Source organism: Panulirus ornatus, chromosome 73, assembly GCF_036320965.1.
Source record: "Panulirus ornatus isolate Po-2019 chromosome 73, ASM3632096v1, whole genome shotgun sequence".
NCBI classification, from domain to species: Eukaryota; Metazoa; Arthropoda; class Malacostraca; order Decapoda; family Palinuridae; genus Panulirus; species Panulirus ornatus.
This window is the reverse complement of record NC_092296.1, coordinates 15,620,776-15,648,142: the sequence shown is the minus strand read 5'-3', so window position 1 is coordinate 15,648,142 and position 27,367 is coordinate 15,620,776. Positions and strand designations below refer to the sequence as shown.

Genomic DNA, 27,367 nt, shown 5'->3' with positions numbered 1-27,367 from the left:
ATGTTCAAGTGAGAGTACCATGGGGGCCCATAGCCATGGTTTAAGTAAAACCACTTAATTCAGACATTAATGACCCAACTAGGCCAATGGGCTGCCAAGCATACTTCGACTACTCGCTTTCCTGTGGGCTAAGGAACAGCCAATAACCTTCTTACATCTAATACCTAAACAGATTAACACGAGTGTACATCATCTGACAATTAAATATGCGTCAACACGCAATGACTGGACTCTTAATATGTAACTGGTTGTAACACTAGTAACATAATCATTATGCATGGGGTCAGCCGACGTTTACTTAAGACATCCAACACCTCATAGTATCAGAAATCATGTGGCATTCATCTTAACACAAATATTTAGTGTCAACAAATACGTAGTCAACAAACAAGCTAATTCTCAACTGCTCGGTGACTTCTCGTTCTCAGGTGGTGATCGTTCGCGCGAGTGTGTAACACATGGTCTTAGCTGGAATTTTAGTAGGTGGGCGGGAGGGAGGGGTGTATGGGCGTGTGTGTGTCTGGCCAAACAATGGCCCTGCGTCCTCCATCACCAGGCCAGGCCGGCCGTGCTCCCCGGGGCCTCCTACAACACAGCGTTGAATCCATCATGTCAACAGACGGGCGATCATTTTAATTTCCATGGTTTATTACTTCAGTATGTCTCTTTGTCAACTTCCCACTTCACTTTTGTCACTTCCACACTCGATACATTTTCGTGGTGACCTTATTTGAAACTGTATCACTCTATGTATTTAACTGAGCACCGTAAATACTAAACTTCTGTATATGGCGTAATCCAAAATGGCAAGTGTTATGATGACATGTCCCGTACAACTTAATTTCTAAACCTAACCTACAGCTCTACTCATGATGCTACACGCCACAGCTTATTACACGTACTAATTCCTTACACTATTCTTACACTATGATACTTTGATCCTCACTATCTAAGCAATATTAGAAGAGCGCCCACATGTGGCCTCTTTATCATACGAAGTAAGCATCACAGGTGACCATCTGCATGGTTGTCTGACTCCGTCTGTGTTGATTTTGCTCGATAATGACACAATCAGATCTCACCTTGTCCATCAATTCTATCCTCTTTTATATATATATATATATATATATATATATATATATAGGCTAAGGTGAAGATTAGTATGGGTTTTCAGAAAAGAAGAGTGAATGTTGGGGTGAAGAAGGTGGTGAGAGTAAGTGAGCTTGGGAAGGAGACCTGGGTGAGGAAGTATCAGGAGAGACTGTGTACAGAATGGAAAAAGGTGAGAACAATGGAAGTAAGGGGAGTGGGGGAGGAATGGGATGTATTTAGGGAATCAGTGATGGATTGCGCAAAAGATGCTTGTGGCATGAGAAGAGTGGGAGGTGGGCTGTTTAGAAAGGGTAGTGAGTGGTGGGATGAAGAAGTAAGAGTATTAGTGAAAGAGAAGAGAGAGGCATTTGGACGATTTTTGCAGGGAAAAAATGCAATTGAGTGGGAGAAGTATAAAAGAAAGAGACAGGAGGTCAAGAGAAAGGTGCAAGAGGTGAAAAAAAGGGCAAATGAGAGTTGGGGTGAGAGACTATCAGTAAATTTTAGGGAGAATAAAAAGATGTTCTGGAAGGAGGTAAATAGGGTGCGAAAGACAAGGGAGCAAATGGGAACTTCAGTGAAGAGCGTAAATGGGGAGGTGATAACAAGTAGTGGTGATGTGAGAAGGAGATGGAGTGAGTATTTTGAAGGTTTGTTGAATGTGTCTGATGACAGAGTGGCAGATATAGGGTGTTTGGGTCGAGGTGGTGTGCAAAGTGAGAGGGTTAGGGAAAATGATTTGGTAAACAGAGAAGAGGTAGTAAAAGCTTTGCGGAAGATGAAAGCCGGCAAGGCAGCAGGTTTGGATGGTATTGCAGTGGAATTTATTAAAAAAGGGGGTGACTGTATTGTTGACTGGTTGGTAAGGTTATTTAATGTATGTATGACTCATGGTGAGGTGCCTGAGGATTGGCGGAATGCGTGCATAGTGCCATTGTACAAAGGCAAAGGGGATAAGAGTGAGTGCTCAAATTACAGAGGTATAAGTTTGTTGAGTATTCCTGGTAAATTATATGGGAGGGTATTGATTGAGAGGGTGAAGGCAGGTACAGAGCATCAGATTGGGGAAGAGCAGTGTGGTTTCAGAAGTGGTAGAGGATGTGTGGATCAGGTGTTTGCTTTGAAGAATGTATGTGAGAAATACTTAGAAAAGCAAATGGATTTGTATGTAGCATTTATGGATCTGGAGAAGGCATATGATAGAGTTGATAGAGATGCTCTGTGGAAGGTATTAAGAATATATGGTGTGGGAGGCAAGTTGTTAGAAGCAGTGAAAAGTTTTTATCGAGGATGTAAGGCATGTGTACGTGTAGGAAGAGAGGAAAGTGATTGGTTCTCAGTGAATGTAGGTTTGCGGCAGGGGTGTGTGATGTCTCCATGGTTGTTTAATTTGTTTATGGATGGGGTTGTTAGGGAGGTAAATGCAAGAGTCTTGGAAAGAGGGGCAAGTATGAAGTCTGTTGGGGATGAGAGAGCTTGGGAAGTGAGTCAGTTGTTGTTCGCTGATGATACAGCGCTGGTGGCGGATTCATGTGAGAAACTGCAGAAGCTGGTGACGGAGTTTGGTAAAGTGTGTGGAAGAAGAAAGTTAAGAGTAAATGTGAATAAGAGCAAGGTTATTAGGTACAGTAGGGTTGAGGGTCAAGTCAATTGGGAGGTGAGTTTGAATGGAGAAAAACTGGAGGAAGTGAAGTGTTTTAGATATCTGGGAGTGGATCTGTCAGCGGATGGAACCATGGAAGCGGAAGTGGATCATAGGGTGGGGGAGGGGGCGAAAATTTTGGGAGCCTTGAAATATGTGTGGAAGTCGAGAACATTATCTCGGAAAGCAAAAATGGGTATGTTTGAAGGAATAGTGGTTCCAACAATGTTGTATGGTTGCGAGGCGTGGGCTATGGATAGAGTTGTGCGCAGGAGGATGGATGTGCTGGAAATGAGATGTTTGAGGACAATGTGTGGTGTGAGGTGGTTTGATCGAGTAAGTAACGTAAGGGTAAGAGAGATGTGTGGAAATAAAAAGAGCGTGGTTGAGAGAGCAGAAGAGGGTGTTTTGAAATGGTTTGGGCACATGGAGAGAATGAGTGAGGAAAGATTGACCAAGAGGATATATGTGTCGGAGGTGGAGGGAACGAGGAGAAGAGGGAGACCAAATTGGAGGTGGAAAGATGGAGTGAAAAGGATTTTGTGTGATCGGGGCCTGAACATGCAGGAGGGTGAAAGGAGGGCAAGGAATAGAGTGAATTGGAGCGATGTGGTATACAGGGGTTGACGTGCTGTCAGTGGATTGAATCAAGGCATGTGAAGCGTCCGGGGTAAACCATGGAAAGCTGTGTAGGTATGTATATTTGCGTGTGTGGACGTGTGTATGTACATGTGTATGGGGGGGGGGTTGGGCCATTTCTTTCGTCTGTTTCCTTGCGCTACCTCGCAACCGCGGGAGACAGCGACGAGGTATAAAAAAAAAAAAAAAAAAAAAAATATATATATATATATATATATATATATATATATATATATATATATATATATATATATATATATATCCCTGGGGATGGGGAGAAAGAATACTTCCCACGTATTCCCTGCGTGTCGTAGAAGGCGACTAAAAGGGACGGGAGCGGGGGGCTGGAAACCCTCCCCTCTTCATATTCAAATTTCTAAAGTGGGAAACAGAGAAGTCACGCGGGGAGTGCTCATCCCCTCGAAGGCTCAGATTGGGGTGTCTAAATGTGTGTGGATGTAACAAAGATGAGAAAAAAGGAGAGATAGGTAGTATGTTTGAGGAAAGGAACCTGGATGTTTTGGCTCTGAGTGAAACGAAGCTCAAGGGTAAAGGGGGAAAGTGGTCTGGGAATGTCTTGGAAGTAAAGTCAGGGGTTAGTGAGAGGACAAGAGCAAAGGAAGGATTAGCACTACTCCTGAAGCAGGAGTTGTGGGAGTAGGTGATAGAGTGCAAGTAAACTCTAGATTGATGTGGACAAAAGTGAAAGTGGATGAAAAGAGATGCGTGATTATTGGTGCCTATGCACCTAGTCATGAGAGGCAAGTGTTTTGGGAACAGCTGAATGAGTGTGTTACCAGCTTTGATGCACGAGACCGAGTTATAGTGATGGGTGATTTACATACGAAGGTGCGTAATGTGGCAGTTGAGGTATAAGTGGTGTACATGGGGTGTTCTGGGTTGTAAATGGAAACTGTGAAGAGCTTGTGGAATTGTTTTGCTAAAAAAGGACTGGCGATTGGGAATACCTGGCTTGATAAGAGATATACATAAGTACACGTATGTAAGTAGGAGAGATGGCCAGAGAGCGTCACTGGATTAAGTGTTAATGGATAGGCGCGCGAAAGAGACTTTTGGATGTTAATGTGCTGAGAGGTGCAATTGGAGAGATGTCTGATCATTATCTTGTGGAGGCTAAGGTGAATATTTGTAGAGGTTTTCAGAAAAGAAAGAATGTTGGGGTGAAGAGAATGGTGAGGGTAAGAGAGCTTGGGAAGGAGACTTGTGTGAGGAAGTACCAGGAGAGATTGACTGCAGAATGGTATATATTTCGGGAAGCAGTGATGGCTTGCGCAAAATATGCATATGGCATGAGAAAGATGGGAGGTGGGCAGATTAGAAAGAGTGAGTGGTGGGATGAAGAAGTTAAGTTGTTAGTGAAAGAGACGAGAGAGCCGTATGGATGATACCTGCAGGGAAGTAGTGCAAATGACTGGGAGATGTATAAAAGAAGGCGACAGGAGGTCAAGAGAAAGGTGCAAGACGAGAAAAAGAGGGCAAATGAGAGTTGGGGTGAGAGAGTATCATTAAATTTTAAGAATAAAGATGTTTTGGAAGGAGGTAAATAACGTGCGTAGGACAAGAGAACAAATGGGAACTTCAGTGACGGGCGCTAATGGAGAGGTGATAACAAGTAGTGGTGATGTGAGAAGGAGATGGAGTGAGTATTTTGAAGGTTTGTTGAATGTGTCTAAGAGTGGCATATACAGGGTGTTTTGGTCAGGGTGATGTGCGAAGTGAGAGGGTCAGTGAGAATGGTTTGGTAAAGCTTTGTGGAAGATGAAAGTCGGCAAGGCGGCGGGTATGGATGGTATTGCATAAAACCACGAGGAAAATGAAACACGGTAAGTTCCCAAGTGCACTTTTGTGTAACGATCACATCGTCAGGGGAGACACAAGAACGACACAGAAATCAAATGCCTTGTGTGTATATATATATATATATATTCGCCCCATCCCGCGTTAGCGAGGTAGCGTTAAGAACAGAGGAGTGAGCCCCAGAGGGAATATCCTCACTTGGCCCCCTTCTCTGTTCCTTCTTTTGGAAAATTATAAACGAGAGGGGAGGATTTCCAGCTCCTCCTCCCTTCCCTAAAATTTTAGTCGCCTTCTATGACACGTAGGGAATACGTGGGAAGCATTTTTCTTTCCTTTCCCCTTCTCGTTCTCCTGTGGTCTTATTATTTGGGTGTCCTACTCTGTAATGCTCCCGGACGAACAGACCCGATTTAGCTATTCACACGTTTCAAATTAAATTCCTATACTTTGAACATGAATGATCATTCAGGCTCCAAAATCCTTTTACAAACAATGAAAAACTGGCGGGCAAAAGTTTGATAATTCCAAATTAATCAAGTACTGAAATTTGGTATACTTTTTTAGGAGGGGTAAACACGTTTAAGAAGTTTCCATCAGCAAAACTAGAATGTCTAACCATATTTGCACCACATTTTACTTTCTAATCGTTAACTTAGACAACCATATATTATCTGGTACATAGAAACTTATCCCTTCACTTTTCCAAATTTCTTTTCAAAGTATCATTCATGTGGTACATTCCATTTGTTTATCCTATCACAATGAAATAATAAAAAAAATACCTGAAAGAATGTGGCTTTACTTCAGTTATACAAAAAAAAATATCAGTACTACCATTGGTGAAACATGTATGACAGACACAACATGGTAACCCCAGCCACCTGCACTTCTAGCTAAAGTTAGCAAATGTTCCTCAACTCACATAATCTAAACGGGTCAATAGGCTACCTACTTTATGGCACTAACCATAAAACATCATCAAAACTAACTACATGATGGCACTAAACTAACCATAAAACATCATCAAAACTAACTACATTATGGCACTAAACTAACCATAAAACATCATCAAAACTAACTACATTATGGCACTAAACCACAAAACATCATCAAAACTAACTACATTATGGCAATAAACCACAAAACATCATCAAAACTAACTACATTATGGCACTAAACCAACCATAAAACATCATCAAAACTAAGTACATTATGGCACTAAACTAACCATAAAACATCATCCTCATCATCAAAACTATCAAAACTCAATCGCCATCACTAAATATGTCAACAAATACAGTTAATAATCATGATGCGCACATGACGTCATTTCCTCTGTGGGGAAAAGTTAAGAAAATCGAGTACGCTTCCAAGTCTTCCTTTACAGATACGTTAATACAATATTTGTTAACATTTCCACGCAACGTTTCTCTCCCTCTCGAGAAGAGGTTAATAACCTCTGTTTAATCGTGAAACATATTACTGGCATTGTGCCATTCATATAAGAATAAAAACGGATCCGATAACGTTGTGTTTGATCGCCACCGAAAAAAGTTTGTCGTACATAAGTGGATGGTAACTTTACCTGGTCTTGGGGTCTGGGAAGGTCAGTGTGGCGTGGTGTTTACGACCAGCTCTGTGTTTCGGGAGTCGTCCCTCGTTACATGGTCTTCATCTGGAACCACAGCATAAGACTGTATCATGCCACACTGGTGGTCAGCCAGGACTACTAAAAGTCTTGTTTGATAATGGTGGGTCAGACCTGACACGTTGAAGGAATTCCACAAGTTTTACATTCAGCTGAAGTTAGGAAGTCTGTGTGGGATGTAACATTACCCAGCGTGAGAAATTGACTTTAGGCGAGTGTAATGTTCGTTCCATTGTATTACAGATGATATTTTGTCGAGTTATAAACATCCTCTCGTCTTGAACCACTGCACGACGGGTAAACGAGGCAATCCATAACATACGAATGAAATTAACGAGTACTAAATGTTCCACATTGATCAGCATCTTTGATTACAAAATTACATAATTAATACCCACAGAAGCAACATCGAACACATAAACAGTTAACCGGGGCAAAACAAACTCACGACTTAGCGTTCATGATGAACTCCAGTTCAATGTAGTATTTCCCGACATCTAAACCTTTACAGACGGTGTTCAACACGACATATGTCTCCTCCTTGACATGCCAGGGTTCGACCACATCAACCAAGAGTGGCACGACCACGTCAGACAACCTCCAGTCCTACACAGTTTCCTTAAGATTGATTTTACAGTAACTGACATTTCTCTCCACATCATGTGTGGTGTTCATATTCCCTCCAGTATACGTGGGTGTCAAGAGTTCATCATCAGCTCCCATGCAGCAGCGGGTCTGTGGACCCACGGGTTCCTGGAGGCTCAGCTCAACTCATTCAACCCCGCCCATAACTGTAACTACACATTAATTATGCAGATTGGCATTGTATTCCAGCCCCCACCCACCCGCCTTAAATTATCTAATGATAAATAAAACTACACAAGACTCAAGCCTCTCCCACAACCCCCCCACAGTCGCCCTGACCTCACACTTCTACACCTGTGACCCGAGCGAGGCCCCGCCCTTGTGGCTAGGCTGACCAGACACGAGACCCCAGGTCCTCCCTCACACGAGACCCCAGGTCCTCCCTCACACGAGACCCCAGGTCCTCCCTCACACGAGACCCCAGGTCCTCCCTCACACGAGACCCCAGGTCCTCCCTCACAGTCAGTACTCCGCCCTGACTCACACACACCTTCGCTCCAGCCACTCCAAGGTTGACCTCTACACTTCCATGTCACACGACGGGCCATAATCCGTAGCTTCATTACTCAGCGTCGTGAGTCACAGAAGCGGAGGATAACTACAATATACGAAGCATCATAATATCCAAGATCATTATACCGAAAAGCAAACAAAAAAAACAACTCGTGTACATCCTATGATTAGCAAAACATATGTCAGATTGCATTAATTTAGGCTATTTAGTATAACAACACTCCAGACCTACGAGGTTTCGGAATTTAAGTTATTAATTTACACCAATAAACTGTGGAACTCAGTACCATGTCTTTCCTAACACTCGGCACCTTTTCCATTTTCTAAAAGGGCAAGCTTCCCATTTTCCCCCAATCCAGTATTCCCACTCTTCATTCATCTGTCACTCCACCAGGGTTTACTTAGTGAGTTAATTACTGGTCTTGTGGTCCTTCGACCGGAGCCTTCGACACACAAATCGTCTCCGAGGTTCTGGTGTTCCTAAACCCACGTCTCACTGGTGTCGTCCACATGGCTACCTTCAACACAAGTGGATAACACTGGTGTCGTCCACATGGCTACCACCAACACAAGTGGATAACACTGGTGTCGTCCACATGGCTACCAACAACACAAGTGGATAACACTGGTGTCGTCCACATGGCTACCAACAACACAAGTGGATAACACTGGTGTCGTCCACATGGCTACCACCAACACAAGTGGATAACACTGGTGGTGTCCACATGGCTACCAACAACGCAAGTGGATAACACTGGTGGTGTCCACATGGCTACCAACAACACAAGTGGATAACACTGGTGGTGTCCACATGGCTACCAACAACACAAGTGGATAACACTGGTGGTGTCCACATGGCTACCAACAACACAAGTGGATAACACTGGTGGTGTCCACATGGCTACCAACAAGTGGATAACACTGGTGGTGTCCACATGGCTACCAACAACATAAGTGGATAACAAGTTGTGTTTTCCACAAAAACTTGAGGAAGTTTAAGCTGTTATGGTAATTATTCTTCTAACAAAACAACCTTCGGGATACATATACTACTAGGATTTGCCCAAGGAGTGTTTAACTCTTTTTCACTCTTGTACAAAGACGTAATTACCCTGGGAATACTTGTTTAACAATCATGGCTGACACGTTCAAAACGTCCTTCACCTGTTCACATCCCATGCCTGATAATTTGCTAATATTTCACTCATTAAAACCGTCAAGTGATACTTTTGTAAAAAAATAAAGTTTTCGACCTAAAGATGGAGAGGTGATAGCAAAGACGATGACAATACAGGAAAATGTAGAATTCATGACCTAAAGACCAGTTAATGCACATATAAATCATAAAAAATACTACACCGTAACCCACCTATGTTCTCACTACACCAGAGATTTATCATAATCATCAGTGCTAATGACACACACACACACACACACACACACACACACCTTCAGCGTCACCCTAACTGCCAAAGAAACTTTTTTTTCCGTCAACACAGCAGACGACTGGCCGGGCCGGGCCGGGCCGGGCCGGGAGGGAGGGTCTGGCTGGTGGCGCCGTGGCCAATGTCCCAACATGCACTTGACCCACGTGGTCTCCAGCAGCAATACCACCTTAAAACGCTCGTTCATTTCCGCCACAGATGACGGCCATTACGGTAAGTGAGACGGTTTATGTACATCGTTCAACCATTCATACGTTGACCCCAATTCTTCCCTGATCTTAACCATTCCCATTCTCACATTCAAGAAAAAAAATATTCTAAAAATTCTCCAACGCACATCCATGGTAAATATTACTTCTATAAAAGTTCTATGATAAGCGGTTTTCTCTAATCTGTAAGTAGTTCTTAAGGCGTCGATAATCACTTACTTATAACAACACTCCCTCGCTTCCACTTTGGTACCATCTCAAACTACCTCACACTCCCAACCCGACATTGGTAACACTTCACTAGTTATGATTCCTTGGCAACACTTCACCAATCTACACTTCCTGGCGACACTATGGAAACACTTCACCAATCTACACTTCCTGGCGACACTATGGAAACACTTCACCAATCTACACTCCCTGGCAACACTATGGAAACACTTCACCAATCTACACTCCCTGGCAACACTATGGAAACACTTCACCAACCTACACTCCCTGGCGACACTATGGAAACACTTCACCAATCTACACTCCCTGGCGACACTATGGAAACACTTCACCAACCTACACTCCCTGGCGACACTATGGAAACACTTCACCAATCTACACTCCCTGGCGACACTATGGAAACACTTCACCAACCTACACTCCCTGGCGACACTATGGAAACACTTCACCAATCTACACTCCCTGGCAACACTATGGAAATACCAGACCAACTTTCACTGGTCAGCTGAGACACAGGTAACACTCCTAAAACTATAACTTTAATGTTTACAGTTCACTCGTTCACTAGTTTAATAAATTAATTACCCCTTTTTTTCTCACATGACTGCCTATTTATATGCACTCGTTTTCACTTTCAAGCTGACAGTTTACACTTCACTCATTTACACTGCTAATCTAACACTTTATTTACTCTTCCCGCGTTTACACTACTTGACTGATACACCGCTCGTTTCATGACCCGGGCTGACACTTCATTCTCATTTTACTCTCGTTTATTCCACTTGGTCGATACTTTTGCATTATTCGTTTTCACTACAGTGATTCACACGTCTCGTTTACACTACTGGGCTGATACTTTGACATCACTAGTTTCAGTAATAGGATACCAGCTTATACTTCTCATTTACAATTTAGTCAACACTTCACCAAGACTTCTCGATCGTTTAACACCCAGCTGACACTTGGTTGACATTCCTCACTCGTTAGTACTCCTGGGCTGACAATACTACTCACTCGTTTATATCCCAGGGATGACACATGGTTAACACTCCCCACTCGTTAAATATCCCAGGGCTTACATTCGGTAACACTCCTCACTCGTCTGCAGTCCAGGGTGGATACTCAACACTCCTCACTCGTTCATACCCCTGGGCTGGCACTTGGTTAGCACTCCTTACTCGTTCATACCCCTGGGCTGGCACTTGGTTAGCACTCCTTACTCGTTCATACCCCTGGGCTGGCACTTGGTTAGCACTCCTTACTCGTTCATACCCCAGGGCAACAATTATAATGTTTGCTTGACACCCATCACTCGTTTATAGTCCTGGGATGACACTTAGTCAATACATTCCAGCTCACACTTATTTACCACCTCGCTCGTTTCACAGTTCACCTGACACTGCTGAGCCATAACAACTTCCACTGAATCCTTCCGCTCAGGTAAATTCCAGTGGTCGTATGTGATTCTTCCAGTCACCTGTACAACCATTATTACCGCCGTGACCCGAGACCTAAACATTTTCCTCATGCAATATCTCCCCTCGCCATATTCTCACAATGGCACGACTGGTATACTTTCTTTTACACCAACCAAAACACTATCCTCTACAAACGACATTATAGATCTAAAAAGCTGAATTGCTGAACATCACTAGAGGATCTTAATACCAAAAGCCAAACAGATCTCAAGGGAAATTAATATGCAAAACTGGCCTGGTGGTAGACACATGACATACAAAACAGAAATTCCAAACCTTCTAAACCGGGTTTTATTTCTACCATTGAAAGGATGCAATGCTCTGAAGTTAGGTTCTGCTGAATCGACTTCGGTCAACGGAATACATCTTTTATATCACAATTTCAATGAATACGATTGTCACACGATGGCGAATATCAATCAGAAATGTGTCGCGCACGAAATTCATAATTTGCTTTTCTCTCTTCATAACTACAATGCTGGCCGCCAGGAGGAGGACAATCTACCTCTTACCTGACTGTTGGAGGGTGAGGTCAATGGTCAGGTCATCCAGGCCAGGGGTAATATATTTGATCACACTGGTGGGCTTAAACTATCTCTCTACTTGCAGAACAAGTTAACTTGAGTGCAGGCAAACAAAGGCCTACATAACTCACATGTAATCCTTTGTTGACAATGGATGTTCTGCTTTCATCAGCAAAACATGAGTTTCATCCCTGCAAAATAAAGATTGTATACAAACGTCGGTGGGAGGAGCTGTATACATGTGGGCGCGTCTGTCTGTAGCAACCTATGAATGTGTACATGTGTGTGTGTGTGTGTGTGTGTGTGTGTGTGTGTGTGTGTGTGTGTGTGATGGGGGTCGGGAGTGGGGAGGGTGGGAAGTATATTTGTATATGTAAAGTATTGAAAGTAAATACGAAACTGTACGAGCTTTTATAAATTTGAAAACGTGTGTGTGTGTGTGTGTGTGTGTGTGTGTGTGTGTGAGGAAGGGGAAATGCATACCTGTGAGAGTAGACAGGTGCACGTGTTGAGGGAAGTAAACCTGTGTGTAGTGGCTGGTTGGATATGTGATAAGCTTTCGGCCTATCAGCTGCCAGCAACGTGAAGACCCGTCACTGTGAGGTTATAACAGCCAAACGAAAAACCTTGAACACCTGAACTATATGTATGTATGTATGTATGTATGTATGTATGTATGTATGTATGGCCAGTGTGTGTGTGTGTGCGTATATGTAGGTGTTTATACAATTCCTTTAGTAATGTACATACACATGGTATACACAAAGCCGGTTGGTGACTCGTCCAAAGCACTGGCGAACATGAGACGATGACGTAGAACGTAAAGTCGTCCTGATTGGCGTACACTTCGTCACACAATACTTGTCTCAAACACACTTCAACAGAGAAACAAGATAACAAGCAACACCACACGAGCAACCAACAGCTATGTAATGTGCCCAGTTTGGTGTGGTCAGCGCCCAGTATAGAGACCAATGTGAACAGCACAGTCCAACCGAACTGACTAATGTCAGGGGCGAGTGGCAAAGGGGCCAACAGCTCTGCCAGGCTAGCCAACTGTGCCGCACGCCGCCAGGCCGACCAACACTACCGCACCGTCCGCTCCGCCATTCTGGTCAACGAGACCGCACCCCATGTGCTGCCAGTATTGCCAACCCCTCCGATGTCTCACCGACAGAGTCGAGTTAATGGTACCAAACTGAGTCACTCCCAGGACTACCAACCAAACTGAGGCTTTTTCAACAACATGGCAGCTTAAGACGCCTAGTGTCAACCTCCCACATATTGATGGTAGGTTTAATGGCCGTCAATTTCCAATTGCCCATCATGCCAAGATCCTTAAACGTCCACGTCAGACACTCGGTGACCTTGGGATGTGGGTTGATGACAGCATGTTAACCAGTTGTATTTCTGTCCCGGAATAAGCAACCTAACTCAATCTAACCAACTCAAAATAGGCACGACCTGTACATACACGTGTCTTGTTCTCTAATGACATACATTCGTCAGTATACACCTGAAAATGAGGCTAACTAACCATGTCATACAACAATGAGTTACGAGAAATAATTAGCAAGTTAGAGCAGAGCTACGACGAAAATCAATAAGAAATGAAACTATTGCCATATAATTTCAAATTTTCCACACCTGACAAGATTAATCTTCAGTTCTCATATCGATCAGAAATCCAAGTGATGTGCTCTCACATCTAACTTAATAAACTGAAGATAGAGGAAAAGATGGTCTGGTACGATAATACCTTTCTCTTGCGCTGACTGCCAGACGTATTAGTAATCTTGTCTGTACTTAAACTTTCACCAACTCACCTAAGACTACGCAACCACCACAAGTTTGTCCACGAGTCGTATATACAATATGAAGTTGACACATTGTCGTCTCAATCTGTACTGAACACAGTGGTGTACGAGCGACACTTGCATACTAACCTTGTCACAACTCTTATGATGGTCATGTAGTAGTTAGGTTAGTCACAAGGCCGCCCGAAGTTCTTAAGGACGTTAACTGTCTTGTGGTACAATCACAAATTGACCCATGATGAAGTAGGGTCGACCTTACTGACTTATACCCATCCGTTACCCTCTAAACTGTCTAGCTACACACTCCTTACCTGCATCATGCAACGTGTCACAATGTCTTAACAACAACTGCTCTTCTTATCATTCCACATTCATCAATGGATCGTTTCCTCGCCTCGTTATCCTGAGCAAAGACCCCCCCCAATCATTTAAGTCGTCGCTAACCATCACCACCAGTCAAATCACCTCACCAAACCAGTCTGAACCATCATTTGCTCATATGAAGGTTCCCTCCATGCCAAGGGATCCACCTTACACGTCATCAACCCACACATCACATACAACACGTCATCAACCCACAAAACACGTCATCAACCCACACAACATCACATACAACACGTCATCAACCCACACAACCCACACAGCACGTCATCAACCCACACAACACGTCATCAACCCACACAACCCACACAGCACGTCATCAACCCACACAACACGTCATCAACCCACACAACACGTCATCAGCCCACACAATATCACATACAACACGTCGTCAACCCACACAACACGTCATCAACCCACACAACATCATCAACCCACACAACACGTCATCAACCCACACAACATCACACACAGGTAAGTTCGTTCCTCAAATAAACAACAAAAAAATCTAAAATTTCAATGCACGAAATTTTCATGCACAATATTTCCCACCAGAGAAGCGGCTCCGGGAAACTTACTCGCTTGGGCCATGTCCCGTTTTCTAATGTTAATTTGAGCGTTAACATTGGACCAATGTTCCACAAGGACATAACTGAACAACAGTCTTCTAAAAAAAAATCCAACCCTCCCCCCCCCCACCTCATAGGTGCCATCCAACATGTACAACTCGTAACAAAAATAATCTACAACAAATTTACAACCCACGATATCCTGCCAGCAATAATCACATGGTTGTATTTCCCAGACACGACCATACACATCATTGCACGGGAAATATTGATTTAGGTTCAAGTTATTAAGATGTCCATCTTTTCTTCCTTGACGCATCTGGCGATGAGAAAATCCTTTTTTTTTTAATCATATTTATGAAAAAAAATATATATAAATATTGTTTATGCCTAAAGTAAAGTTAGTCATGGATGAATAAGAATAAAATATCCGACTATGGTTTTCTAGCGGTCTCTGGAAACGTTGTGTTGGCAGCGTGGTGACGAGCGCGCCCAAGACTCGTGACTCGTAGCCGACTCACTCCTTGCCACATGTCGCTGCATTTACGACCATATATGATTTTTTTTTTAAATCGAATAATTTCACATACATATCCTTATCATGTTATATTACGCACTCATAACGTCTCCTCATACACGTGAATCAAAAAAAATCAATGGAAGTACATTAATCAATTATGAAAACAGAAAACGAAAGATGGCAACAATGGAGGGAACGAGTCGCACCGAATCCGCCATGGCACAAAGTTGAGAATCCGCGCATGCGCAGCCCATTTGTTCCCGCAAGCCCAAGCCGATGATCAGATTTAGACTACAATGAACCACAGCGATCCTGACCTACTCACGGATCCGCCGGCAGCTGGAAATCGCGCCAGGGGGAGGGAAACAGCCACAGGAGGAGAAAAACTGGAGGAAGACAAAGGAACGGCGGACGTCCACGCTCCCTGCCTCCACTGGCGGCGGAGGCGCGGGGTTTGTGGGTAAAGGCCAGCTGAAGGAGGGAGGCGGCGCGCCGTCAACCTGCTGTACCTTGAGGTTGACACTACCCGTCTCTGGTCAGGTGATGACGTGCTGTCTCGAGTTCTGTGATCTTATGTAAGTACGATGACACCATTAAAGAAGTCGGGAACAAAAACGGATATGCAACTGATCATTCCAATATGCAAACTATATATATATATATATATATATATATATATATATATATATATATATATATATATATATATATATATATTGTCCCTGGGGATTGAGGAGATAGAATACCTCCCACGTATTCCCTGCGTGTCATAAAAGGGAAGGGAGCGGGGGCTGGAAATCCTCCCCTCTCGTTTTTGATTTTCCAAAAGAAGGAACACAGAAGGGGACCAGGTCAGGATATTCCCTCAAAGGCTCATTCCTCTCTTGTTAACGCTATTTCGCCAACGCAGGAAATGGAGAATATATATATATATATATATATATATATATATATATATATATATATATATATATATATATATATATATACACAAAACGAAAGGACCCCTTACTCTACCGAGTCTCCTGGACCTTCATGGCAGCGCTACCTCCTGCAGGAGGGAAATGATTGGATCTCTGAAGTAAGAGCTGCAGAGATGGCATTGTGGCGCGGGGCGTGGCACAGCTCGAGGCACGATGGCTGTCGGGATGTGATGGTGGCACAGAGGAAGACGGTGTGCGAGTAGCTTCGTCCTCCGTGGAAGGACCAGTGTCTTGAGCAATTCATAAATTATGATGTAAAGTGACCTACAGTGATCTCACATGTCCTTATCTGCAACTTAGTGTGTGTGGGGGCGCGCGCGCATATGAACGCTAGATGGAAAATTGAAAAACAATATATACATATCCTTTTCTTTCAAACTCGACCCTCCCCCCCCCCCAGGTCGCGACAGGAAACATACGATGAAGGACCACATGTGCTCACATCCATTCGCTAACCGTCGTGTGTAATGCACCGAAACCACAGACCTTCCCATGGTTTACTCCAGACGCTTCACAGGCGTTGGTCCAGTCCAATGACAGCACGTCGACCCCAGTATACCACGTCGTTTCAATTCGCTATATATATATATATATATATATATATATATATATATATATATATATATATATATATATATATATGAGATGCAGCGGTAAGAAGCTGCAAGACAATGAACCACGTACCGGATCACACTGGTGCGATTTGAATCGGGCAGTCCAGCTCCACAGCCAACCCTGTCCATTGTCCCCTCGGGGCTGCTCCTTGAATGGCTACCTGATCTACACAGTGATATATATATATATATATATATATATATATATATATATATATATATATATATATATATATATATTATCCCTGGGGATAGGGGAGAAAGAATACTTCCCACGTATTCCCTTCGTGTCGTAGAAGGCGACTAAAAGGGAAGGGAGCGGGGAGCTGGAAATCCTCCCCTTTCTTTTTTTTTTTTTCCAAAAGAAGGAACAGAGAAGGGGGCCAGGTGAGGATATTCACTCAAAGGCCCAGTCCTCAGTTCTAACCGCTACCTTGCTATCGCGGGAAATGGCGAATAGTATGAAAGAAAGATATATATTCCTGAGTTTACGGGGAAAATGAAACACGGTAAGTTCCCAAGTGCACTTTCGTGTAATAATCACATCATTAGGGGAGACACAAGAGAGAAATATCACAGTCAGTTGATATACATCGAAGAGACGAAGCTAGGACGCCATTTGGTAAACATGTGATTGTCCAAAACATACAACCAAATTTGTGATCCTTTGAAATATATATATATATATATATATATATATATATATATATATATATATATATATATATATATATATATATATACTATCGTACTCCTCCTGCTCAAGGTTACACCGATAGTAAGAAGTCACCTTTAGCGAAGCTGTATCGTTGAGTACATCCTCACTCCAAACTTCACATTTCCCTGCTCCTGTACGTAGTGCAGTCTTGTGCTGGAGGGCACTTCAGGGAAGACCTGGGTAGCAGCAAGACTCTCTCACAGGAACTAGTCTTGGGTAATCCCAAATATACACAATCCGTCTTCTCAGACACTTGACTCTTGAATATACGTTTCCTACCAACCCGGCTCAATCTCAAGTGGTACTAAACATGGGACACATACAACACACAAGCGCCAGCTGCATCTGCTTAGTATGTAAGCTTGGGTCGGTGTGTCATCCCACCCGTTATGACCCAAACTGAATGGTTAAAGCCTAGAGCAAACGGGATAATGGGTAGTTCTCATGATAATTTTACCATGCTGTTAACCTTACTTCAATTTTCTGATGAGGTGATGCTATCCAATAAACTGTTGTTCTGTAAGGAGCGTATTACATATTTGCCACGTCGTATATCCTCTTAAGTCTTTCTCCACTCATCCTCTCCACATGTCCAAACCTTCTCACAACACACTTGTCACACCTCGAGCAGACAGCATTTTGTATCTATAATGTCCAGTCTTGCAAGATTAACCCACCTACTCTCTTATGTACTTCATTTCCAGTCCAACATCTCCACCTTCGTCCGTTTCCCTGCATTCAGGGCCGAGGCATCACATCCAGACAGCACCATCGTGACATGTGTACTGCCTTCGGGCACACCTAGCCTTGCCCGTGCAGACGTGCAGACACTGCCCCATCGTAGCTACAAATAACTCCTCAGAGCACCAGGCCTCCTCACTCACCCTGACACTCCAGCCCCTGTGGTTCCATCCCCTGCAATGTCTACTTCCAGGGATCATATATATATATATATATATATATATATATATATATATATATATATATATATATTATCCCTGGGGATAGGGGAGAAAGAATACCTCCCACGTATTCCCTGCGTGTCGTAGAAGGCGACTAAGAAGGGAAGGGAGCGGGGGGCTGGAAATCCTCCCCTCTGTTTTTTTTTTTTTTAATCTTCCAAAAGGGGGAACAGAGAAGGGGGCCAGGTGAGGATATTCCCTCTAAGGCCCAGTGCTCTGTTCTTAACGCTACCTCGCTAACGTGGGAAATGGCGAATAGTATTAAAGAAAAGAAGATATATATATATATATATATATATATATATATATATATATATAGACATTGGGAGCGGGGGGCTGGAAATCCTCCCCTCTCGTTTTTTTTTTTTAATTTTCCAAAAGAAGGAACAGAGGGGGCCAGGTGAGGATATTCCAAAAAAGGCCCAGTCCTCTGTTCCTAACGCTACCTCGCTAACGCGGGAAATGGCGAATAGTTTGAAAGAAAGAATATATATATATATATATATATATATATATATATATATATATATATATATATATATATATATATATTGGAAAGGATCACAATTTTGCGCGGGATCAAGATATCTCTATTAGTCCACAGGGAAAATGAAACACGAAAAGTTCCCAAGTGCACTTTCGTGTAATAATCACATCATCAGGGGAGACACAAGAGAGAAATATAACAGTCACTTGATATACATCGAAGAGACGAAGCTAGGACGCCATTTCGGTAAACATGTTTAAGAGCAGTGTTATTAGGTACAGTAGGGTTGAGGGTCAAGTCAATTGGGAGGTAAGTTTGAATGGAGAAAAACTGGAGGAAGTAAAGTGTTTTAGATATCTGGGAGTGGATCTGGCAGCGGATGGAACCATGGAAGCGGAAGTGAATCATAGGGTGGGGGAGGGGGCGAAAATCCTGGGAGCCTTGAAGAATGTGTGGAAGTCGAGAACATTATCTCGGAAAGCAAAAATGGCTATGTTTGAAGGAATAGTGGTTCCAACAATGTTGTATGGTTGCGAGGCGTGGGCTATGGATAGAGTTGTGCGGAGGAGGGTGGATGTGCTGGAAATGAGATGTTTGAGGACAATGTGTGGTGTGAGGTGGTTTGATCGAGTAAGTAATGTAAGGGTAAGAGAGATGTGTGGAAATAAAAAGAGCGTGGTTGAGAGAGCAGAAGAGGGTGTTTTGAAATGGTTTGGGCACATGGAGAGAATGAGTGAGGAAAGATTGACCAAGAGGATATATGTGTCGGAGGTGGAGGGAACGAGGAGAAGTGGGAGACCAAATTGGAGGTGGAAAGATGGAGTGAAAAAGATTTTGTGTGATCGGGGCCTGAACATGCAAGAGGGTGAAAGGAGGGCAAGGAATAGAGTGAATTGGATCGATGTGGATCGATGTGGTATACCGGGGTTGACGTGCTGTCACTGGATTGAATCAGGGCATGTGAAGCGTCTAGGGGTAAACCATGGAAAGTTGTGTGGGGCCTGGATGTGGAAAGGGAGCTGTGGTTTCGGGCATTATTGCATTACAGCTAGAGACTGAGTGTGAACGAATGGGGCCTTTGTTGTCTTTTCCTAGTGCTACCTCGCACACACGAGGGGGGAGGGGGATGGTATTCCATGTGTGGCGAGGTGGCGATGGGAGTGAATGGGGGCAGACAGTGTGAATTGTGTGCATGGGTATATATGTATGTGTCTGTGTGTGTATATATATGTGTACATTGAGATGTATTGGTATGTATATTTGCGTGTGTGGACGTGTATGTATATACATGTGTATGGGGGGGGGGGGTTGGGCCATTTCTTTCGTCTGTTTCCTTGCGCTACCTCGCAAACGCGGGAGACAGCGACAAAGTATAATAAATAAAATAATATATATATATATATATATATATATATATATATATATATATATATATTAATAATTAATAATAATTATAATAAAACAGCAAACAAACACCAGCAGTTATATTTATTGATTCATGGAAGGAACAAGTAACAATCGTATATCATCAACATATTTTCACCAGCATGTCATGATATATCTGACCTCCTGTGGGCAACATTTACTATTGCCTTAATCTTATCTCCGGTAATTCCTATCTACAGCGCTGCCAGCCTCTCACTGTATTGTTGCTAACCCCAGTTTCGCTGTAGCATTGTTACCAGCAGTATTACTCCTTCCTGTAGTTTTACCTTAGTGTTACACCCTGCAGTGTTGCTGTATCAATGCGCCAGTAGTGTTGCCATATTACTGGTACCAGTAGTGTTGCCATATTACTGCTAACAGCACTTACCCTATCACTGTTCCAAGTAATGCTACCATATCACTGTTATCAGCAGTGTTGCAGTATCGCTGCCATCAGAGGTGTGCCGTATCAATGCGCCGGTAGTGTTGCCATATTATTGGTACTAGTAGTGTTGCCATATCACTGCTCCACTGTGTTGCTGTACCTGTTACCAGCAGCGTTGCCACATCACTGTTATCAGCAGTTGCCTTATCACTGTTACCTGTACTGCTATCATATCACAAGGAAGGCTGATGATACAACTGGTAAGAACTCAATGAATTCAGCAAAGTCGGCCCAAACTCCTGCAAAAAATAAGTATTCACTTGTTTTAAAGTGTTTACTGACCCGCCTTAAAATACCTATTCTGATTTTCTTTTCTGATGCGATGACCTAAAACTTAATTGAATAAAAAATGTTGTAAGTGCTTCTTAAAAGCCCGTCCGTAATAAAAAAAAAAAAAAAATCATTTAAACTTTTCTCTAAATTGTTCTCACACCATCGCTCTTACCCTTCAGATCTCATTGGTTTCTTTTTGCTCACCTCTAAACAATGGTCAGCTGACGTTCTCTCCTGTGAGACTCACCTCTGGTCCTCTTCTCTTGAATTCTTTTCTTGGTCTTCGCCATTTCTGAAACACTTGACAGAATGTTGCTATAAGTCTGATGGAGAGCAGACAAATTACTTTCCAGTCATTTCATCGCTGTAGTGGTTGATGGATCTCTCTCTCTCTCTCTCTCTCTCTCTCTCTCTCTCTCTCTCTCTACCAATGGACGTGTCGTTAAATGGTTCTGTACTATCGCCTAACTTATATATTTTTCTCTATTCACCCAACATGACCCCAGCCCAGTGCTCGTTCTTTTTCTCGCACTGAACATATTTCCATCTTGCTTTGAACTTGTGCGTAACATTTCAGAACTAGGAAGCAGAAACCTGGTAACTTTCCTGTGCAAAACCGTAACATTACTTATGTCTCTGTTTGCACATCGCTCATATACTCCATCTACATTTCAAAGCCTCGCAGTTCAGCCCTGAGCTAGTATACCCATGGAAGTATGTCCAACGCTTTGACCTGCAAACTCCGCAAAATGAACATGTAAAATCCAATTTCAAATGCTGGAAGAGTTGTAGAATGTGGCAATTATTTTTCTCGTGAATAAATTACGGGCTTTCGCGGTGTATGGGGCAAACACAGCTGACCGTGACGCATTCAAGGGCCGCTGGGGGTCGAGCACATGGGTTCGAATCCTGGTTGTGGCTGCCTGTCCACAGTCAATCCAGCTGTTCTTCCTTTCCTAAGGGTTGGTCGATGAATCAGATGCCTGGCCTTGACTAGTGTGTGTGTGTGTGTGTGTGTGTGTGTGTGTGTGTGTGTGTATTGTTGACTGGTTGGTAATGTTATTTAATGTATGTAAGACTCATGGTGAGGTGCCTCAGGATTGATAGAATATTTGCATATTGCCATTGTATAAAGGCAAAGGGTATAAAAGTGAGTTATCAAATTACAGAGGTATAAGTTTGTTGAGTATTCCTGGTAAATTATATGGGAGGGTATTGATTGAGAGGGTGAAGGCATGTACATAGCATCAGATTGAGGAAGAGCAGTGTGGTTTCAGAAGTGGTAGGGGATGTGTGGATCAGGTTTTTGCTTTGAAGAATGTATGTGAGAAGTACTTAGAAAAAGGAAATGGATTTGCATGTAGCATTTATGGATCTGGAGAAGGCATATGATAGAGTTGATAGAGATGCTCTGTGGAAGGTATTAAAAATATATGGTGTGGGAGGCAAGTTGTTAGAAGCAGTGAAAAGTTTTTATCGAGGATGTAAGGCATGTGTACGTGTAGGAAGAGAGGAAAGTGATTGGTTCTCGGTGAATGTAGGTTTGAGGCAGGGGTGTGTGATGTCTCCATGGTTGTTTAATTTGTTTATGGATGGGGTTATTAGGGAGATGAATGCAAGAGTTTTTGGAAAGGGGGGTAAGTATGCAGTATGCTGTGCATGAGAGAGCTTGAGAAGTGAGTCAGTTGTTGCTCGCTGATGATACAGCGCTGGTGGCTGATTCGGGCGAGAAACTGCAGAAGCTGGTGATTGAGTTTGGTAAAGTGTGTGAAAGAAGAAAGCTGAGAGTAAATGTGAATGAGAGCAAGATCATTTGGTACAGTAGGGTTGAGAGACAAGTCAATTGGGAGGTAAGTTTGAAAGGAGAAAAACTGGAGGAAGTAAAGTGTTTTAGATATCTGGGAGTGGATTTGGCAGCGAATGGAACCATGGAAGCAAAAGTGAATCATAGGGTGGGGGAGGGGGCGAAAGTTCTGGGAGCGTTGGAAAATGTGTGGAAGTCGAGAACGTCATCTTGGAAAGAAAAAATGGGTATGTTTGAAGGAATAGTGGTTCCAACAATGTTATATGGTTGCGAGACGTGGGCTATAGATAGAGTTGTGCGCAGGAGGGTAGATGTGCTGGAAATGAGACGTTTGAGGACAATATGTGGTGTGAGGTGGTATGATCGAGTAGTAATGAAAGGGTAAGAGAGATGTGTGGTAATAAAAAGAGTGTGGTTGAGAGAGCAGAAGAGGGTGTTTTGAAATGGTTTGGTCACATGGAGAGAATGAGTGAGGAAAGATTGACAAGGAGCATATATGTGTCAGAGGTGGAGGGAACGAGAAGTGGGAGACCAAATTAGATGTGGAAAGATGGAGTGAAAAAGATTTTGAGTGATTGGGGCCTGAACATGCAGGAGGGTGAAAGGCGTGCAAGGAATAGATTGAATTGGAACGATGTGGTATACCGGGGTCGACGTGCTGTGAAATGATTGAACCAGGGAATGTGAAGTGTCTGGGATAAACCATGGAGAGTTTTGTGGGGCCTAGATGTGGAAAGGGAGCTGTGGTTTCGATGCATTATACATGACAGCTAGAGACAGAGTGTGAACGAATGTGGCCTTTGTGTCTTTTTCCTAGCGCTACCTCGCGCACATGCGGGGGGAGGGGGTTGTCAGTTCATGTGTGGCGGGGTGGCGACAGGAATGAATAAGGACAGACAGTATGAATTATGTACACACACACACACACATATATATATATATATATATATATATATATATATATATATATATATATATATATATATATATATATCTTATCCCTGGGGATAGGGGAGAAAGAATACTTCCCACGTATTCCCTGCGTGTCGTAGAAGGCGACTAAAAGGGGAGGGAGCGGGTGGCTGGAAATCCTCCCCTCTCGTTTTTTTTTTTTTTTTTTTTTAAAGAAGGAACAGAGAAGGGGGCCAGGTGAGGATATTCCCTCTAAGGCCTAGTCCTCTGTTCTTAACGCTACCTCGCTGATGCGGGAAATGGCGAATAGTATGAAAAAAAAAAAAAAATATATATATATATATATATATATATATATATATATATATATATATATATATCGAGGATGTAAGGCATGTGTACGTGTAGGAAGAGAGGAAAGTGATTGGTTCTCAGTGAATGTAGGTTTGCGGCAGGGGTGTGTGATGTCTCCATGGTTGTTTAATTTGTTTATGGATGGGGTTGTTAGGGAGGTGAATGCAAGAGTTTTGGAAAGAGGGGCAAGTATGAAGTCTGTTGGGGATGAGAGAGCTTGAGAAGTGAGTCAGTTGTTGTTCGCTGATGACACAGCGCTGGTGGCTGATTCATGTGAGAAACTGCAGAAGCTGGTGACTGAGTTTGGTAAAGTGTGTGAAAGAAGAAAGTTAAGAGTAAATGTGAATAAGAGCAAGGTTATTAGGTACAGTAGGGTTGAGGGTCAAGTCAATTGGGAGGTGAGTTTGAATGGAGAAAAACTGGAGGAAGTGAAGTGTTTTAGATATCTGGGAGTGGATCTGGCAGCGGATGGAACCATGGAAGCGGAAGTGGATCATAGGGTGGGGAGGGGGCGAAAATTCTGGGAGCCTTGAAGAATGTATATATATATATATATATATATATATATATATATATATATATATATATATATATATATATATATACGTTGGTGTGACCCGTACAGGATGTCTAACCTTTGGTGTTGGGGTTTGAATCTTTAAGAATGGGTTACACCTGAGAAGAGGACTGTCTCCGTGAACCATATGGTGCACTGTAAAGCTTAAATAAACATCTGAAGTGCAATATATATATATATATATATATATATATATATATATATATATATATATATATATTATCCCTGGGGATAGGGGAAAAAGAATACTTACCACGTATTCCCTGCGTGTCGTAGATGGCGACCAAAAGAAGGAACAGAGAAGGGGGCCAGGTGAGGATATTCTCTCAAAGGCCCAGTCCTCTGTGCTTAACGCTACCTCGCTAACGCGGGAAATAGCGAATAGTATGAAAGAAGAAGAACAGAAATATATATACAAAATGTATATATATGTACAAATGTACAAAGGCAAAGGGGATAAGAGTGAGTGCTCAAATTACAGAGGTATAAGTTTGTTGAGTATTCTTGGTAAATCATATGGGAGGGTATTGATTGAGAGGGTGAAGGCATGTACAGAGCATCAGATTGGGGAAGAGCAGTGTGGTTTCAGAAGTGGTGGAGGATGTGTGGATCAGGTGTTAGCTTTGAAGAATGTATGTGAGAAATACTTAGAAAAGCAAATGGATTTGTATGTAGCATTTATGGATCTGGAGAAGGCATATTATAGAGTTGATAGAGATGCTCTGTGGAAGGTTTTAAGAATATATGGTGTGGGAGGCAAGTTGTTAGAAGCAGTGAAAAGTTTTTATCGAGGATGAAAGGCTTGTGTACGTGTAGGAAGAGAGGAAAGTGATTGGTTCTCAGTGAATGTAGGTTTGCGGCAGGGGTGTGTGATGTCTCCATGGTTGTTTAATTTGTTTATGGATGGGGTTGTTAGGGAGGTGAATGCAAGAGTTTTGGAAAGAGGGGCAAGTATGCAGTCTGTTGTGGATGAAAGAGCTTGGGAAGCGAGTCAGTTGTTGTTCGCTGATGATACAGCGCTAGTGGCTGATTCATGTGAGAAACTGCAGAAGCTGGTGACAGTTTGGTAAAGTGTGCGAAAGAAGAAAGTTGGGAGTAAATGTGAATAAGAGCAAGGTTATTAGGTACAGTAGGGTTGAGGGTCAAATCACTTGGGAGGTAAGTTTGAACGGAGAAAAACTGGAGGAAGTAAAGTGTTTTAGATATCTGGGAGTGGATCTGGCAGCGGATAGAACCATGGAAGCAGAAGTGAATCATAGGGTGGGGGAGGGGGCGAAAATTCTGTACAAAGGCAAAGGGGATAAGAGTGAGTGCTCAAATTACAGAGGTATAAGTTTGTTGAGTATTCCTGGTAAATCATATGGGAGGGTATTGATTGAGAGGGTGAAGGCATGTACAGAGCATCAGATTGGGGAAGAGCAGTGTGGTTTCAGAAGTGGTGGAGGATGTGTGGATCAGGTGTTTGCTTTGAAGAATGTATGTGAGAAACACTTAGAAAAGCAAATGGATTTGTATGTAGCATTTATGGATCTGGAGAAGGCATATTATAGAGTTGATAGAGATGCTCTGTGGAAGGTTTTAAGAATATATGGTGTGGGAGGCAAGTTGTTAGAAGCAGTGAAAAGTTTTTATCGAGGATGAAAGGCTTGTGTACGTGTAGGAAGAGAGGAAAGTGATTGGTTCTCAGTGAATGTAGGTTTGCGGCAGGGGTGTGTGATGTCTCCATGGTTGTTTAATTTGTTTATGGATGGGGTTGTTAGGGAGGTGAATGCAAGACTTTTGGAAAGAGGGGCAAGTATGCAGTCTGTTGTGGATGAAAGAGCTTGGGAAGTGAGGCAGTTGTTGTTCGCTGATGATACAGCGCTAGTGGCTGATTCATGTGAGAAACTGCAGAAGCTGGTGACTGAGTTTGGTAAAGTGTGCGAAAGAAGAAAGTTGAGAGTAAATGTGAATAAGAGCAAGGTTATTAGGTACAGTAGGGTTGAGGGTCAAATCAATTGGGCGGTAAGTTTGAACGGAGAAAAACTGGAGGAAGTAAAGTGTTTTAGATATCTGGGAGTGGATCTGGCAGCGGATAGAACCATGGAAGCAGAAGTGAATCATAAAGTGGGGGAGGGGGCGAAAATTCTGGGAGCCTTGAAGAATGTTTGGAAGTTGAGAACATTATCTCGGAAAGCAAAAATGGGTATGTTTGAAGGAATAGTGGTTCCAACAATGTTGTATGGTTGCGAGGCGTGGGCTATGGATAGGGTTGTGCGTACGCGGGTGGATGTGCTGGAAATGAGATGTTTGAGGACAATATGTGGCGTGAGGTGGTTTGATCGAGTAAGTAATGTAAGGGTAAGAGAGATGTGTGGAAATAAAAAGAGTGGTTGAGAGAGCAGAAGAGAGTGTTTTGAAATGGTTTGGTCACATGGAGAGAATGAGTGAGGAAAGATTGACCAAGAGGATATATGTGTAAGAGGTGGAGGGAACGAGGAGAAGTGGGAGACCAAATTGGAGGTGGAAAGATGGAGTGAAAAAGATTTTGAGTGATCGGGGCCTAAACATGCAGGAGGGTGAAAGGCGTGCAAGGAATAGAGTGAATTGGAACGATGTGGTATGCCGGGGTCGACGTGCTGTCAATGGATTGAACCAGGGCA

At 42.9% G+C, this 27,367-nt stretch overlaps 1 protein-coding gene across 1 annotated transcript in view; it reads right to left on the bottom strand.

Moving 5' to 3' along the window:
- LOC139748290 (uncharacterized) overlaps positions 1-12,896 on the bottom strand; it is a 165,844-nt gene extending 152,948 nt beyond the window's left edge. Inside the window, exon 1 of the mRNA XM_071661277.1 lies at positions 12,635-12,896. The gene's annotated coding sequence lies outside the window, so the exon portion shown is untranslated. The remainder of the gene's footprint in view (positions 1-12,634) is intronic.
- Between the last annotated feature and the right edge of the window lie 14,471 nt (positions 12,897-27,367).